Raw genomic sequence first — 17494 nt, forward strand, 5'->3', positions numbered from 1 at the left:
TGTTGTTCCAATAACATTGATTTCCATAATTTAATTTTCATTTATCATATAATTTAGTTTGTATTTATCACTTTGGAGAAGTATCAATCAACATATACGGTAATTTTTACAACAACGAAAAAAGAAGGGAACTACTTAAGAAATTATGGATTATAATGTATATATTGAAACAGATAATGCCCTTCCCCCTCCTTGTGTTCCAAATTTATGTTCAATTTACAGTGAAAAACATACATTATTCCACCAGTTTACGAATTAAGATCAAGTATCATAATTGGTTAATAAAAATGAAGTTGGATAATTTCACCAGAATTTTGGCTTGGATTTGAAGGTGGATTCATGTAAAAACTTATGTTGTGTGAAGACCTATTCTTTATCAAGAAGAGAAGGTTAGATGAATCGTCAAGATTCATAAGTCTATGAAAATTTATGTTGTGTGAGGATCCAATCCCATCCCAAGAAGGTAATAGGAATAGTCAATATTATTAATTCTACGCAAATTTATGTTGTGTGAGGATCCTATCGCATCCCTTCCATTATTTATTATTTATGGGGAACAGGAGGTAATAGGGATTACAATATTTTCAAGGCACTGACCAAACAAGGAAGTTGCCTATGAATTTACTTGGAATAATGGAGAAATGTAGAATTCTTCAGACTATTTTATTATGAGCTATTAGTTGCAATTAGCTAGATTAGATCCTATTTTTGAGGAATTTGTTCAATTTCCTCAACAAATTTCTAATCTTATTTATGTACAAATGATTTTATGAATGAATTAATTCTAGTGCAGGCACTCTTCAGGTTGAGCTAACCTCACTTGAGAGTTTCTCATTTCTTCCATACTCCATCCCTCCTTGATTTTAACTTGATATAAAAGCCCATAAGGGCCTAGGCTTTGGCCCCTTCTAGTCCAAGGGATTTAGAGAGTTTTTTGAGTGTTTGTTTGTTCATCTTTTGTTTTTTTTCCCATCCTTTGTTGTTGATATGTGGCTAGAGAGAGCATGGGAAAGCTACATGATTGAGTCATTAGGTGTGGAGAGCAGTGAAGAGTCGCAATGCGACTGTGAAGAGTGTGCATCTCATGTGGAGAAGGCTATCCAACTTGAACCTTTCCAGCGGGAAAGCCACTATTTTTCATAATTTAATGGGTGGCCTATTGGACCCAATCAGGAATGAAAAAGCTTAGATGGTGAATCGAATTGTGCTGAGGAGGCCACCGGTTTATCCATCAGTTGTTCTAGTTTTGGTTTTACGCACTGCGATGTTTTTAAAATTGAAAAATATTTGATAGCCCTATGAATATATTATGATGGCTTGCTTCAAGGAATATCAATAATGGACTATTGGCATAATCCATTGTAGTCTCAGATTTTTCCAGATTGAAGCACATTGCATCCATCTGTTGTCTTCAAATACTTCACTCATTATCTCTGATTGATCCATAATTTGTTTTTGATTTGTTGGTTGAATAGGCAGGGAGATTGTAGTTTGAATTAGCCTCGGAATTATCCTTGGAAATGAATATCCTAATGTGCTTTGATCTATTTCCTTATTACATGGTCGCAAAGTGGTCAAAGTCCTTATCAATTCTTTTAATTATGTTTAAAATTATGACAAGAATGATCCATAAACACATGATGGCATATGTTTTAGATTAAATGTCTAAGTAGTATGATCGGTGTTTCTCAATACATTGATGAAAGTATTTAGAAAGTGTCAGGTTATTGATATATGTTTGGTTAAAATAACATAGCGACATTCAGTTTGGCCAACTATTGTCACAAGTTTGAGTCCATGTTGGAACTTTCCATTCCAACAATAGAAAATATTGATTACTAGATATGATGAAGACATGATAGTGAAGAGGTGGGAGTAGAATTAGAGATTAAAGAATGGTGGACATAATTGCGTGATGTGTTCTATAGTAGAAGACTCATGAGCATAGCGTAATTCACATATTGTAACTATAAGCAAGTCTATGATGTTTTCTAGTGGTCCTTCAAAAGTTTGCAATATTATGTACATAAAGTTGTGTTGTGAGACTTGTAAGGCATGTGTACCCCCATGAAGTTCGTGGTAATATTAAAACCACTTTGTAAGTGTAGGTTTGTGGTCATCCATAAACCATTTTGGAAGTGCAGGTTTGTGGTAAGTCAGAAACCACTTTGCAGTGTAGGTTTGTGGTAAGCCATAAACCACGAGTGTGAGAGGGAAGTGGAAAATGATTTCTATAGCACAGTTTAGGGTTAGTAGACAAAACCTTGAGAATGGTTGAGGGTGAGCCAATAAAACCCTGAGCATGGTTTAGGGTAAGCCGATAAAACCTAGTGCATGGTTACGGGTAATATTCCGAGAGAACCCAGGTTGGTAATGATGGAGGGGGACTCATAGGTACAAGTATGCAGATATAAAAATTGACATAACCATGTATGGGAAGGACATCCTAGAAGACTAGAAGTTGCAACAGTTTGTACCCATGCATTTCGGTGGATGGTTACTCATTTATATGGATGTTGACATATTTTTTATTATGTTTGTGAACATTAGGATCATACTTCGACTTTGTTGATTTAGATTGATACAAGGGCGACTTGAAAAATATAATTCCTACTTGTCTCGGTAGTGATGCTTTCTATGTATAGGAGTTTGTTCCTAGTATTTGGGAGTTTTTTGAGGTCTAGCTGGTTGAGAAATTCTCTCCAGCTAGTTAGCTTCCATATTGGTGTTTGGTTGAGATATTCACTCAACTAAGAGATTATATGTCCACGATAGATTAGCTATCTCAAGACATATTTTCTTGTATTTATATTGTATTATTATTTGATGTGAATAATAAAACATGGAAATAATGGAGAAAGCAGTTGTGAGTGATTTAGATTGTGTTTTGATTTAGGTGTTAGATCCTATTTTCTAGGAGTTTGTTTGATCTCCCTAACAAAAATGTAATCACATAAATATGTGTAATCTTGTTTGATTTCCTAAAGTTGGTCTTCCATATTTGTAATCTGGCATCAAAGCACAAGGCTCATCTTGGGCTTGTGATAGGGATTGGTGAGGCTGTGAGTTAACCTTGGAGAATCTGTTTGTGAGCATGAGAAATTTAACCAAGAGGTGTTGTTGAGTCATGTTGAGGGTAATTGGATCAAATCAAAGCCAAGTTGAGCTCTAGGGAACAAACATGTGCATTAAGGAGAAGGTTGAGAGCATTGAAGGCATAGCAGATTAGTTTGGCGCGTTGGATTATGCACATTTTTTGAAGGGTTCGTAGAAGAGTCGAGTTAGGGACCTGTTGATCTAATAATGGAATAGGTTTTTTCTGCCTCTCTTTCCAAAATCAAATGAAACAAAAACTAGGACCGTGTCGACACTTTGCAAGAATGAAAATGGGTCTTCAAAACAACATGTTTGTTTAGTGTCCCTTTAAGCATGAATTAGTTCTCATGTGAAAATTAATCATAATGAAAATAACACATATAATTAATGTAGACATAAAGAAGATCAACACAAAGTTTGATGACGAACTTCAGTAATACAAGGTGTCTCCTACAAAGACCTTAGACCTCAACTGAAAATGAGCATACATGCAAAAACAAGGACATAATCCAAGATTCCCTCAACTTGACATAGAGATAAAAATGTCCATGATTTGAACTGTGCAAGTATCAACTGCGGAAAATGAGTTTTGAAGGTGTGAAAATCCCTACAAGGTCTTCTTCAAGCTCAACACCATCAAGATCTGCTACCAAACCCTGCTTGATCCATACACTACTTAGTCTCCAACTTGAGAAAAATGCCATTTATATGTGCTCAAAACAGAAAACAGAGGTCACCATTGGATTCAGAACATCCAAAAACCCTAAGGTAACCTCTTTCTGAGCTCAAATTTGTGAAAAACTCAAAAAGTTATGAGCTACAAGCTCATCCATGAACTTGATTGTTAACCATCCTACAATCTTTCCCTTCTAACTAGCTTTCCAATAATTCCACCCTGGAAAATTCTAACTGAGTGACAATTTTTCCCTCCACAGGTTCATATTATTGGACAATTAATTCATCCTCTAATGCCTTAGGGCTAAAAAATGTGGCCATATGGTGCCACGGGGCCAAAGGTTGGGCTAACCACCCGCCCTTCCTGTCATGCCCCTTTTCCTTCAACGTTGGGTGACATCAAGTGCGTATGCCTTGGGCCTGGCCCCCAATCCTTGGTGCCTTCCCGCTGGCACCTTATCCTCTGCCTATGGTCATATTAAGGTCCAAGGGACCATGGGCTAGCGCCTATATACTATCACCCTCCACCTAGTGCTTTAAACCTCCACTATGGGTCATGTGATTGTGCATGTGCCTTGGGGATAGGCCCTTAGGGGTTGGCCCCCTTTGCACTCCATGCACTTGGTCACATAAAGGGTCATACGACCCAGGGCTGACCCCCTACTTAACTCCCTCTCAACTCTGGTTGCGGTTATATGGCACGATCCTTATGGTTGTGGGCACGGGCTATGGCTTGGGGATAATCCCTTGCCCCTAGCACCCCTTGCCTATGGTCTTATGGGCATGGGGTGGCCATGGGATAGGGCTTAGCCCTGGCCCCCTCCCCCATATGTGCCATATTTAAAACTTAAATATAAGTTTTGCACTATACCTTTCAAGAAACAAACTGCAGTGTAATAGTTAGGCCTATGGTTGCTTAGTGGGAGGTCATGAGTTCGACTCTCGTGGGGTGTTTGTTCGACCCATATAAAATTTTTGACCTGTGTGGGGAGACCACTTGGCTGCGTCCCATTGGCTCATGTGGCTTCCTACTATTGGTCCACCTAAAAACCAATATCAACCAACTAGAAGCCTGAGAATTTTTAACCAATGGAGAGAGACCAAGTGGCAGCCTGCCACTGGCCCTCAAAAACCCAAAAAATACAGTCAAACTCTAAATTTTGTCATTTTTTTCTTGTTTTGGAAAACGATCAATGGGATATAACTTGAGCTCCCGATGTGGGATTGAGGTGAAATAAATGTTGTTGGATCCAAAACGACAGAAACTTCGATTTGGCATTAGTTGCAACAAGTGGGAAATTTCATTTTTGAGCATAAATGTGATCACCTGATCACACCTCCCCACTAAGAACTTTTGGAATCCAAAAGTTTGCTTCCCTAGTTCATATAAAGAGGTTGAAACTCAAAAATATCCAAAAACTCAACATGAATTGAAAAATTTTCAATTGGTGCCCTTTAAGCCCCAATCAAGGCACTGCACTTATCATCCTCATGAAGACTTGTTTTCCTGTCAGGAATCGAGAAAAAATTCTTATTGTTGTTGTAGGAACAAAATACTGATGAGTGGAATCCGAAATTGTCTTTAATCTCATCTTTGTATGGATCCAAAACACTTGAAGTAAAAATTGTTGCAGACAAACTTGATTTCATCTTGGAACTTAAAAAGAAAAATGAACATCCTTTATCATCCTCAAACTGAGCGTGTACATGAAAAGTAGACTGCTGCAAAAAATTCAATGAAATCATTGGCCTTGCCTACAAATAAAATCATCTTATACAATCTTGAAAACAAATATTGATTCACACAAGTTTCATCTTGAATACTTGTATCAATGAACATGTGACAATTTGTAGACAAACTTGAACGAAAAACTTTGTACATTCACTAAAAAATACTTGAACATGTGGAATTATAAAAAGCCAATACATACATTAATGAAAACATCTACTTGTTGAACATAGTGAAAATGATGTTCACTTTACAAACAATTTACAAAACATATTTACAATAAATCTACCCAAATCTTGCCTCTCTTAGGCTTTTGGGTTCTCTTCTTGCACCATATTTTTTTGATGGTCACCTAAGATTGTGGAGGGTCCTCTTTTCCACCTCTTGAACCCCTTGCATTATGCAACATAATCTCCTTACCTTTCCTTGAACGAATCTCTCGATGCAACTTCCAACATCGTTAAGTGACATGTCCATCCACTTTACAATGAGTGAAAAAAACTTCTTCTTGTTTGCAGACATAGAAGCTCTCTCATGCAAAAGAAAGTCATTATTTTTTATACCTAGAATTTCATTCAAAATTTAACCATTACTATGCGTTTCTCACACACAGCTACACAATGGTCAATAACATCACAAAAAGTACAAGGGATATTGTTCCACAAATGATCAAAATCACCATAAAATGTAAAACTCCCATGAGAGCTATACTTGTCTCTAGGGCTGCGGCTTTGATGGTGTGGAATGGACGATGCCATGAAAGGCGCTTTCAAGCCTTCATCTTACTTGGAAGGAAAATTAAAATTTTCACAAAGTGGTGACATCTCATGCTCAGATGTTTGATGCACCTCAAGCCTTTTGGAGCATTCTCCAAACCCCCTTCGGTTATATCCCAATCCCAATACTTTGGTCTTTCCTCAACCATAATCGAATTGGTAATGCCTTGACCATTTTTTCCAAGACCTCCACTTCGATATCTCATCTTAGAAAGCAACTTCATACATATTCCCTTGGTATGTTGCTTGAATGTTGTGAAAGAGTTATTGTGCAAATGAATGGAAGGAGTAGTACTTGAGATACTGATTACCTCTTTAAACTTGTCATGCATCCTTTTTTCTTTTGATGATGATGATGATGACCAACTTGTAGATGAATCTAACCATCCACTCTTGTCCACTACCATAGGGTGTGCTTCTTGGAGATGCTTTCAAAACTCACATGCATCATCTTCCACATATGGTCCAAAACCACTATTTGAACCATGAGCACATATTGGCTTCATCTTAGAGGTCTCTTTTGTTGGTGCAGGAGTAGCACTTTCTGCAACTTTCTCATCAAGCAATTACTGCAACACAAAGTGCATGTGTCTCTTCTCCTCTTTAGTTATCTCCAACATCCTTCTCAACTCTATGTTCTCCATCCGAAGAGCCAAATTTCGCTCCTCAAGCTCTTGGATACTCTTTTTGCTGCCCATCTTGCAACTTGGTCAACTGGTGCTCTGATACCAAACTGATATGATAATGGAATAGGTGTTTTCTGCCTCTCTTTCCAAAATAAAATGAAACAAAAACTAGGACATTGTTGATGCTTTGCAAGCATGAAAATGGGTCTCCAAAACAACATGTTTGTTTAGTGTCCCTTCAAGCATGACTTAGTTCTCATGTGCAAGTTAATCATAATGAACCTAACACATATAATTCATGTATACATAAAGAATATCAACACAAAGTTTGATGACGGAGTTCACCCCTCCTGAGCTACATCTCCGGGTTTGTCAACATGACTAGACCACTCATATTTCAATGTAAAAATGAAGTACACAAAGTATGTTGATCACCATGTGGCTATTTCCTCTTCAAGGAAATATTCTCTTATAAAGAAATCTCACATAAAAATAACATAACAACCTGTAATCACCATGTAGGATTCAACAATACAAGGTGTCTCCTACAAGGACCCTAGACCTCAACTGAAAATGAGCATACATGCAAAAAGAAGGACATAATCCAAGCTTCCCTCAACTTGGCATAGAGAGAAAATTTTCCATGAGCTGAACCTTGCAAGTATCAACCGCTGCAAATGAATTATGAAGGTGTTAAAACCCCTACAAGGTCTTCTTCAAGCTCAACACCCTCAAGATCTGCTATCAAACCATGCTTGATCCATACACCCCTTAGCCTCAAACCTTCAAAAATGACATTTATAGTTGCTCCAAATAGAAAATAGTAGTCACCATTGGATTCATAACATCTAAAAACCCCTAGGTAGCCTCTTTCTGAGTTCAAATTGGTGAAAAACTAAAAAAGTTATGAGCTACAAGCTCATCCATGAACTTGACTATTAACCATCCTACAATTGTGCCCTTCTAACTAACTGTCCTACAATTTTGCCCTGAAAAATCTAACTAAGCGAAAATTTCGCCCTTCCTGGGTGCATTTTGTTGGATAATTAACTCGTCCTCTAACGCCTTAGGGCCAAAAAGTGTGGCCATATGGTGCCATGCTGCCAAGGGTTGGGCTAAACGTCTACCCTTCCTTCCATACCCATTTCCTTTCAACGCTGGAACACATTAGGCGCATATTCCCTTGGGCTGACCCCCAATCCTTGGCACCTCACTCCTTATCTGCTACATGTGGTCATATTAAGGTCCAAAGGACCATGGGCTAGCACCTATATCCTAGCGCCCTCTGCCCTGTGATTTAAACCTCTGCTATGGGTCATGTACTTTGGGGATAGGCCCTTAGGGGCTGGCCCCCTTTGTGCTTCGCGCACTTGGTCACATAAAGGGTCATACGACCCAGGTTGCTCCCCTACTTAACTCCCGCTCAGCTCCGATTGCAGTTATATGGCATGGTCCTTGTGGTTGCGGGCATGAGTTGTGGGCTGAGGATAATCCCTAGCCCCTTTCCTGCTGCCCTATGGGTGCGAGGTGGCCATGGGCTAGGGCTAAGCCCTAGCCCCCTCCCCCATATGCATCATATTTAAAAATTAAATATAAGTTTTGTACTATGCCTTTCAAGGAACAAAGTGTGGTGTAATGGTTAGAACTGTGGTTTCTTGGTGGGAGGTCACGAGTTCGACTCCTGTGGGTTAGATGTTCAACCCATATAAAAATTTTGATCTGTGTGTGGAGGTCATGTGGTTACATCCCATTGGTCAATTTGGCTTCTTGCTATTGGTCCACCTAAAAACCAATATCAACCAACCAAAAACCTGCAAATTTTTAACCAATGCAGAGAGACCAAGTGGCAACCTGCCATTGGCCCTCAAAAACCCAAAAAACACATTCAAACCCAAAATTTTTCCATTTTTTGCGTGTTTGGGAAAATGGTCAACAAGTTATAACTTGATCTCCTGGTGTCAGATTGAGGTGAAACGAACGTCATTGGATTTATAATGACAAACACTTGGCGCTTCTTGCAATAAGTTCTGGGCACTTTCATTTTTGAGCATAAATTTGATCACCTGGTCACTTGTCAGGTGAAGAAGAGTCGAGAGTGAACATGCGCACCCTCGATCAACTGTACAATGCACAAATTAGGAAGTCTATGCAACCTCTATTAAGGAAAATTGCACAGATATGTGAAGCTTCTATTAAGGAAAAGTGCACAGATCTGTGCAGACTCTGTTAAGGAAAAGTGAGTAGATTGTGCAACTTCTATTAAGGAAAAGTGAGCAAATTGCGCAGGTCAATTTGTTTTGAATTTAAAGATTGATTAAGCTTCATTTGTTTTGTTTGAATTTTTTGAGCCTCTCTTTATATTTAATTTGAGTGGAGTGTGGTTCGTCGATTGCGATAGTTTTGACAAGGGATTTATGGAGCTATTAGTGGTGCTCATGAAGTGTGGAGAAGGAAGCAGGGTGTTGTTGAAATTGGGATTTTTTGTCAAGATGTCTAGTCCGCTTGCAGATACATACCTAAATGAAGTTAATAAATTGGATGGATCCAATTATGTTAATTGGAAATTCAAGTTGCAAACTCTAATGGAGAGATATGGCGTTTGGACAATCACAAAGGGAGAAGAAGCAAAACCAAGTGCTACTAAAGACGTGACAACTGCATCGATCCAAGATTGGGAGAAGCAGGAGAATAAAACAAAGGTACTATTAAGAATTTCCATGAAAGATAATATAATTCCTCATATTCGTGATTTTAATACCTCTAATGAAACTTGGAATACACTAAAGGATTTGTATGAGACTAAAAATACAAATCAGGTCCTCTTCCTGAAAAGTAAGCTCTTTTATATTAAAATGGAAGAAAATGAATATGTTAGTGCTTTTGTTTCAAGAATCAAAGACTTGAAAGATAAGTTGGGAGACATAGGAGAATCAATACCTAGTACTGATCTTGTGACAATCACTTTAAATGGAATATCATAAGACTATCATATGTTTATTATAGGTCTTGTAGCAAGGGAGAAAGATCCCACTTTTGAGGAATTGACAGGTATACTGATGCAAGAAGAAGAGAGGTGCAAGAATTTGAAGCCTCGGAATCCATACTTAGCACTTGTGGCAAAGAAGAAATTCTTTAAAGGAAAACATGGAGAAGGAAGTAAAGGTGGAAGTCCATTTCAGAAAATGCCATCTCCAAAGCCAAATCAAGGTATGTCACCTGCTAGAAATGATTCTCAAATTAAATGCTTTTATTGTGGTAGAAGTGGGCATCTTGCCAAATATTGTTACAAGAATAAAATTGATGAAGCAAGGCATAAACACAGAAGACATTCGGGACACTTTGTAGGAGAAGCCCCAAATTCGGATCTTAAGAATCTTAAGTTGTTTGTGTCTAATGTTGCATTTTCTATTGAAACTGATGATGTCGATGTATGGTTTGTGGATTATGGGCCTCAATCCACATGACATGCAATAAGGATAGGTATGAGAATTTCAAGGAACTAAGAAATGGTTTCAACATTTATCTTAGATATGATCACACATATCAAATCAAGGGATATGCAAAGATTCTAGTAACTCTACCAAATGGAAGTGTGAGACACATTAACAATGTTATGTATGTGCCCGAGATTAAGAAAAATGTGATCTCTGTGTCCACAATCATAGACCAGAATATTAAGGTTGAATTCTTCAAAACACACTGCATAGTAAAGTACTTGTTGAATCACTGCAAACCTATTACTTCAGGAGTCAGAGTTGGAGACCTGTACAAACTTGATGTCACCAGAAAGAGTCATCAAGCACTAACTTCTACAATTGTGTCAACTAAAATTCTTTGGCACCAGAGGTATGGTCAAATTAATTTTTTATGACTTGCTATTGTTGCAGAAACAAAGAACGGATGAAGGACACCCTATGTTAAAGAATTAATATGTTGCTTATGAGGGTTGTGCTTTAGTGAAAATGCATAGAGGTGAATTCCCTTAAAATGCACAGATGTATTAGAACTTGTGCATATTGATGTTTGTGGACCCATGTAGACTAGATCCCTAGGAGGTACTTAGTATTTTTTGTTGTTTAATGATGATTGCACAAGGTACACTTAGGTGTACTTCCTTAGGAGAAAGAGTTATGTTTTTAGTACTTTAAAGAATTCAAAAACATGGTAGAGAAGGAGATAGAAAAGTTCATAAAAAATATTCTTTCAGATAAAGGGGGAGAATACAAATTGTGGAACTTCATCAAGTATTGCAACGATCATGGAATAGTGCAGAAATTTACAACACCCTACACTCCACAACAAAATGGTGTTGCAGAAAGGAAAAACATAACATTGGTGGAGTGTGCCCAAAGTATGATTAAAGGTAAGAATCTCTCAAATGATTTTTGGGCAAAGGGCATTGGCACTGTCGTTTATTTAAAGAATAAAAGTTCAACAAAGTATCTTGATCTCAAGACCCCATTTGAAGCCTTGTTTGGTTTTAAATCAATCGTTTATCATTTGAGGGTATTTAGGTGTAAGACATTTGCACATATTCTGAAGGAGAACAAAAAGAAGCTTGATGTTAAATCCATCAAATGTATTTTTTAGGATATTGTTCAGAATTTAAAGCTTACAAAATGTTTGATCCTTCTACTCACAAATCATTTGCAAGCATAGATGTAATTTTCCATGAGCAAGTAGATGAAGGCAACAAGGACAACATCTACAAAAGGTGGCACATACTTCTTGAAGTTGAAGATATTACAGAAGAAGCTGAAGACAGAGAGCAATAGAAGCTTGAGGAAGAATCCAGCGATAAGGACACCACCAACATTCAAAGTTCACCCAGAGGTGAAGGACCTTCAGGGAACAGAGATGGAGACAATGAAGTGCCAAGGAGATCTACCCATCAGATTCGCCTACCTGAAAGGTATAAGGACTATGCCTTGATGAGTAGTGTTTTAAATGTCATATAACCCATGAGTTTTAATGAAGCTAATGAACATGAAAGGTGGAGAAAATAAAGTAAAAATATGACTCTATAATAAAAAACAAAACTTGGAAATTGACTCAATTGCCTAAAGATAAAGAGCTCATATGATGTAATTGGTTGTACAAACCCAAATTTAAAGCGGATGGAAATGTAGATAAATACAAGGCTAGATTGGTGGAAAAAGTGTACTCACAAAAAGAAGGAATTGATTATGTAGAAACATTTGCACTTGTAGCTAAACTAAACACTATTAGATTGTTAATTGCATTAGCTACAAAGTACCATTGGAATCTTCACCAATTAGATGTAAAATCTGTTTTTCTGAATGGTGATTTAAAGAAGGAGGTGTATTTGACAAAACCTGAAGGGTTTGTGAAAAAGGGGCAGGAGCATTTAGTTTGCATATTAAAGAAAGATTTGTATGGGCTGAAGCGGGCACCTAGATCGTGGTATGAAAAGGCAGGTTCCTTCATTCTTCAATAGAGTTTTATGAGGACTCAAAGTGATCCAAACTTGTATACCAAATTTGATTCAAAGGGGCATGTTGTACTGATTTCTTTGTATGTTGATGATTTAATTATTATAGGAAATCAAGTTAAATTAATTGATGGAATTAAGGTGCAGATGTCACAAGTATTTGAGATGAAAGATCTTGGCGAGTTACATTACTGTTTAGGCCTTGAATTTTGGAGAAATGTTGGTCAGAATTTTGTATCCTAGGGTAAGGATGTGAGAGAATTGCTTAAGTTCAAAATGGATCAATGTAAAGCTTCTTTTGTTCCAATGCCACAGAATATGAAACTTCATTTTGACGATGGCTCAAAGGAGGTTGATGGTAAAGTGTATAGACAACTAGTGGGAAGCTTGAATTATCTTACTACTACCAAACATGATTTAGCATACTATGTTAATGTGTCAAGTCAGTTTATGGTGAGACCTCTAGAAAGCCATTGTAAAGAAACAAAAGGTGTACTCGGGTATCTTAAAGGAACAGTGAATTTTGGCATTAACTGGAGAAATCATGGGCCTCAATTTACTCCTCAGGATCCTGCTATTAAAGAGTTGCCTATTATTCATGAGGAAGGGTGTAAACAATTGAGATGGGAACCTATTGTTAAAGATCTAGATGATGATTAATGCAACATAATACTGGGAGCACAACAAAGACAGAAAGGAAACTAGAGCGTGTTCAAGGAAACAAACAATTCTTATCCAAGACATTGATCATCTCAAAGCTCCAAAGTAATCTACGGAGGACAAAATATATCATACTATAAGTCCTTAATAATAAGGAGGATGGACTTTAATGGGATGACTCACAAGGAGCACATGGAATCAAATAAAACCTCATGTGGGTGGAAGATTCCCATGCTCGGATGATTGGAAGTAATGCTTTAGGTAAGCTTACACCCTTTGCAACATTATTTATTGCCCATGATCAAGACAAACCACATCATGTGGCCTATGGTAAGCCAAGGAAGAAAAAACAGGGCTTTATGTGAATTTCTCTATTAATTGTGATTAGTTAGATTAGATCCTATTTTTGGAAAATTTGTTCAATTTCCTCGACAGATTTCTAATCTAGAATAATTTGGGAAATGAATTAAGTCACGAGAGTGTTTAGCTAATTCTCATTTTCTTCCGTATTCTGTCCCTCCTTGATTTTAACTAATTTCTCGCACACCTCTATTACAATGTCTTTGTGGGTAGATTGTCTATTCCACAGCCATTTCGACATTTAATGAACACCACAAAACCACATGCCACTGTACCGATGGCGGTGAAAATCAACACTATATGGACCACAAAACCCTTGAGTGAAGGGAAGTGTCATGGTTGTTGAGTTGCACTAATTTAACGAGAGCGACTTTCTGTACCCAACTGTACCGGAAAAAGCTAATCAGCTATCCCCAGGGTATTTAATGCTGGGGCTGGTTAATGCGATAACACGGGAAAGCCAAGTTTTGGTATTAACTAATATTTTGACTTTTATGTATTATCGGACTAAGTTGAGTATATCCCCGGACATTAAATGACCCTGGGGATGACTGGTTAGCTCTTTCCAACTGTACCAGCGTCATCTCCGGGGGATACAGCACTTGGCCACAGCCATTTGAATAGTAATGGTAGAAGGCCGGACACGCAGCTGCAATTGTCAACACACAGTTGCTCGCATTTGGTCTGTCTGGGAGGCCACGCTGAGAAACCCCGCAAACTGCCCGTACGGCAAACCCATCCCGAGGATCCTCGTGACACCGCTCTTTGATCCTCTGCAAAAGTCGAGGACGAGCCTCCCGGTGGGCAACGAAGAGAAAACTTCTGAAAAGGCGTTGCCATAAACTTCCAGCGCAGAAGCAGCCGAAACGAGCTTCATGGATGCACTCAAATTCTGGCCCTGCAGTAGAGTATCGGTTGGGTGGTCGAAACTCTGCCACGTTATTCTCTTCGGGTCTGTCAATTGCAGGTTTCCAGAATCCAGCGGAAACAAGGCAGCATCCGTCCCCCATACATGTGGCCTTCCTCCTCCATCCCGTCAGAAGCTCAGAATCCATGTTGACGTAATTATTTCTGTTTGCGGTCCATACAATCTCCGTTCCATTCTCATACAACGCAGACAACAGGGAGAAGAGAATGATTATCCCCGTCAACTGGATGAAATCCTCCCCACCTCATATTCTCATCTGCCCTTGGGCATGCCACCACTATAGTAGCATTCCACCGACAGAGCCGCCACAAAATAATTTCTCGTGCATTGCGCTTCTGCTACAAAATCCAAATAATTAGAGTTGAAAAGCATTGTTTTATAACGTATTCAGTTCATGAAAGATTATTTTATAATTTAATGCGCGCCTCGACTCGTTTCAATCCATGAATTTCCAATCAAGTAATCGACTGGTCTCAATCCATGAATTTCCAGTCAAGTAATGCCAGCAGCTATGCAAGTATGAAAAGTTACAATTAGATTTTGCTGAAATCTAATCCATTGACATTAACTAACAAGTTTGTGTATTTATTGGTGGGCTGTGAGTGACATTATTGGAAAATAGCTTTACTGCCCTCATCCTCACACCCCGCTACATCTAATAATTACGTGGTAAGGCGTTCCCTCTGAGAAAGACATCTCTAAAATGTGACCTGTGCAATCCTGAGCCATTGATTTTGTGTGTTAGATGATTGGGGTGTTTTCTGTCGTTCTTTAATCTGTGTTTTCATAGAAAAATAGTTTTTTTCTCATGGTAATGGGCCATGAAAGGCCAGGCCTACTGTGCTGGCGATGAGACTTTTCCACTAGCAATGAAACTCTTCGCAGAGACTGCCTGCTGGCGATGAGACTCTTCGCAGAGTCTTCATGTCTTTTGCAACCAAGGATCCAAAGCTGTTCGATAGAGCGGATGAGTTTGTGCCCCGTCGGTTCATGGGTTCGGAAGGGGAGAAGATGCTCAAGTACGTTCTCTGGTCCAACGGCCGCAGTCTCTATCATATTCATCGCTAATACCTTAGTTGCTTCATCGCTAATACCTTAATTGCTTCATCGCTAATACCTTAGCAGCAGTCTCTATCATATTCATCGCTAATACCTTAGTTGCTTCTCAGGATCTCAATGGCGGTTGGAAGTATGCTCATGCTACTTTCTATGGAGGTGCAGATGCTGCGGGAACCATGGGTACTAACCATTTCCGGTTCTTATTCTTTTAATTCATCATTAATTAGCTGATAAGCTCTCCATGATTATTTTTTATTGATATGAATGTGTTTAATGTTGCAGAGGGTGCCTGTGGTTACGGCAACTTATACAGTCAAGTCTATGGGACCAACACTGCTGCTCTAAGCACTGCTCTCTTCAACAATGGGGCATCCTGCGGCGCGTGCTTCGAGATAAAATGTGTGGATGACCCCAAATGGTGTCTGCCAGGCAGCCCTTCTATTGTGGTCACCGCTACCAATTTCTGCCCCCCCAATTACGCCCACCCCAGCGACAATGGCGATGGTGCAATCCTCCCCGAGAGCACTTCGACATGTCCATGCCTGCATTCCAACATCTCGCCATCTGGAAGGCTGGAATCGTGCCAATCCAATACAGAAGGTATAATATATTCAACTTTCTCTGCTTTAATTCTGAAGAAATCTACGCCTAAGTTTTGAAAGGTTAAATGATTATAAGGTAACATTATGATGATTGTTTGCAGAGTGGCGTGTGTGAAAGGAGGAGGAATGAGGTTCACCATTAATGGCAACTACTACTTCTACCTCATCCTCATTACCAATGTCGGCGGAGACGGCGCGGTGGCAAAGGTGAAGGGGTCGAATACCGGCTGGGTGTCTCTGAGAAGGAACTGGGGGCAGAACTGGCAGTGCAATACCAATCTCAAGGGCCAAGCTCTCTCCTTCCAAGTCACCTCTAGCGGTGGCCGAACGGTTACTTCGTACAACGTGGCTCCCTCCGACTGGCAATTTGGACAGACCTTCCAAGGAAATCAATTCTAGAAGCGGTACGGCTAGGGCTACGTGGATATATATATATATATAGTTTTGTCTAGATAGTTGGTAGGGCAGAGGTGCGTTCCATGCCGCCACCCGCTCAAAAAGAGTCCATATCGATATATGCGATAGTGTGCTATGGTATGTGTTCGGTTAAATGTTCGTTTGTGTAAGAACGTTACAAGCAAATGTTCGTTTTTAAAAGAAGTGAACCGCCAATGGCTCTGCGTTCAATACAATATATATCTCAGAATTTGAAAATGGTGTTTGGACTAAACGTTTTCCATTATTATTTATTACAGGAGTTGTTTTTAGTGTGATATTTTTGAAAGTTTTTACAGTGGATTTTTGTCAAATTTTTCTAAAATTCGGTAGTAATTTATGGAAATCACAAATTTGATGGGTAATCCCTGCACAATCAAAGTGTTTTAGGGGTGTTTTAGGGTGATGAAAACCAGTTTAAATAATACAAATCAAGAATTCACCTCAAATTTTTCTGTGGCACTTAAAAGTCCAAAAAGTCCCACTAAAGACAACTCATTTACTTCATGGAATGCAGTTTACTTTTTTTTTAAACAATATTGAAATATATATATATATATATATATTTCACTGGTCAATACCAACACAAAACTACTTTATTAAATCTGGTTTATTTATATAAATAGGCATATCAACCATATTATTAGGTGTATAGTAAATATTTATGAAGCTTAATATTAAATATAGAATTTGTAATAAGTAAAGAGTTCATAGCATGCTTCATAGGATCCGGCTTTAGCAATAGGTTCTAGGTTCTAAGTAAGGTGGATTAGGGTTTATAATATAAGGTTTTTAATATTAGGGTTTATTATATAAAATTTAATATTAAGTTTTGTAATAGAGTTTATATGGTTAGGTTTAATATTATAAACTCTAATGTTAAATTTTATTATAAATTTAAAATTTTTAAATCATGACATCATAAATCCATATATATAGATTGTAATATTGTAAACCTTATTGATTGTAAACCTTATTATATAACCTCTACTTTATCAATTTTAATATTAACTTTTATATTATAAACCTTAATATTAGGATTTAATAATGAGTTTAAAATATTAGGTTATTATACTAATAAATTTAGTAATATTAA

The 17494-nt window shown here is 38.2% G+C and overlaps 1 protein-coding gene and 2 pseudogenes across 1 annotated transcript in view; 1 reads left to right on the forward strand and 2 right to left on the reverse strand.

The window, feature by feature from the left end:
• Positions 1 to 17494, reverse strand: part of LOC149191903 (uncharacterized) — a 196814-nt gene that overhangs the window by 54695 nt on the left and 124625 nt on the right. The window lies entirely within an intron of this gene.
• LOC149191904 (uncharacterized) lies at positions 13567 to 15031 on the reverse strand (annotated as a pseudogene).
• Positions 15124 to 16362, forward strand: LOC149191905 (expansin-A16-like; annotated as a pseudogene).

The sequence above is a fragment of the Pinus tabuliformis genome, chromosome 2_2 (assembly GCF_031772625.1).
Source record: "Pinus tabuliformis cultivar Carrire ecotype Pingquan chromosome 2_2, CPIR1, whole genome shotgun sequence".
In the NCBI taxonomy this organism is placed as follows: domain Eukaryota; kingdom Viridiplantae; phylum Streptophyta; class Pinopsida; order Pinales; family Pinaceae; genus Pinus; species Pinus tabuliformis.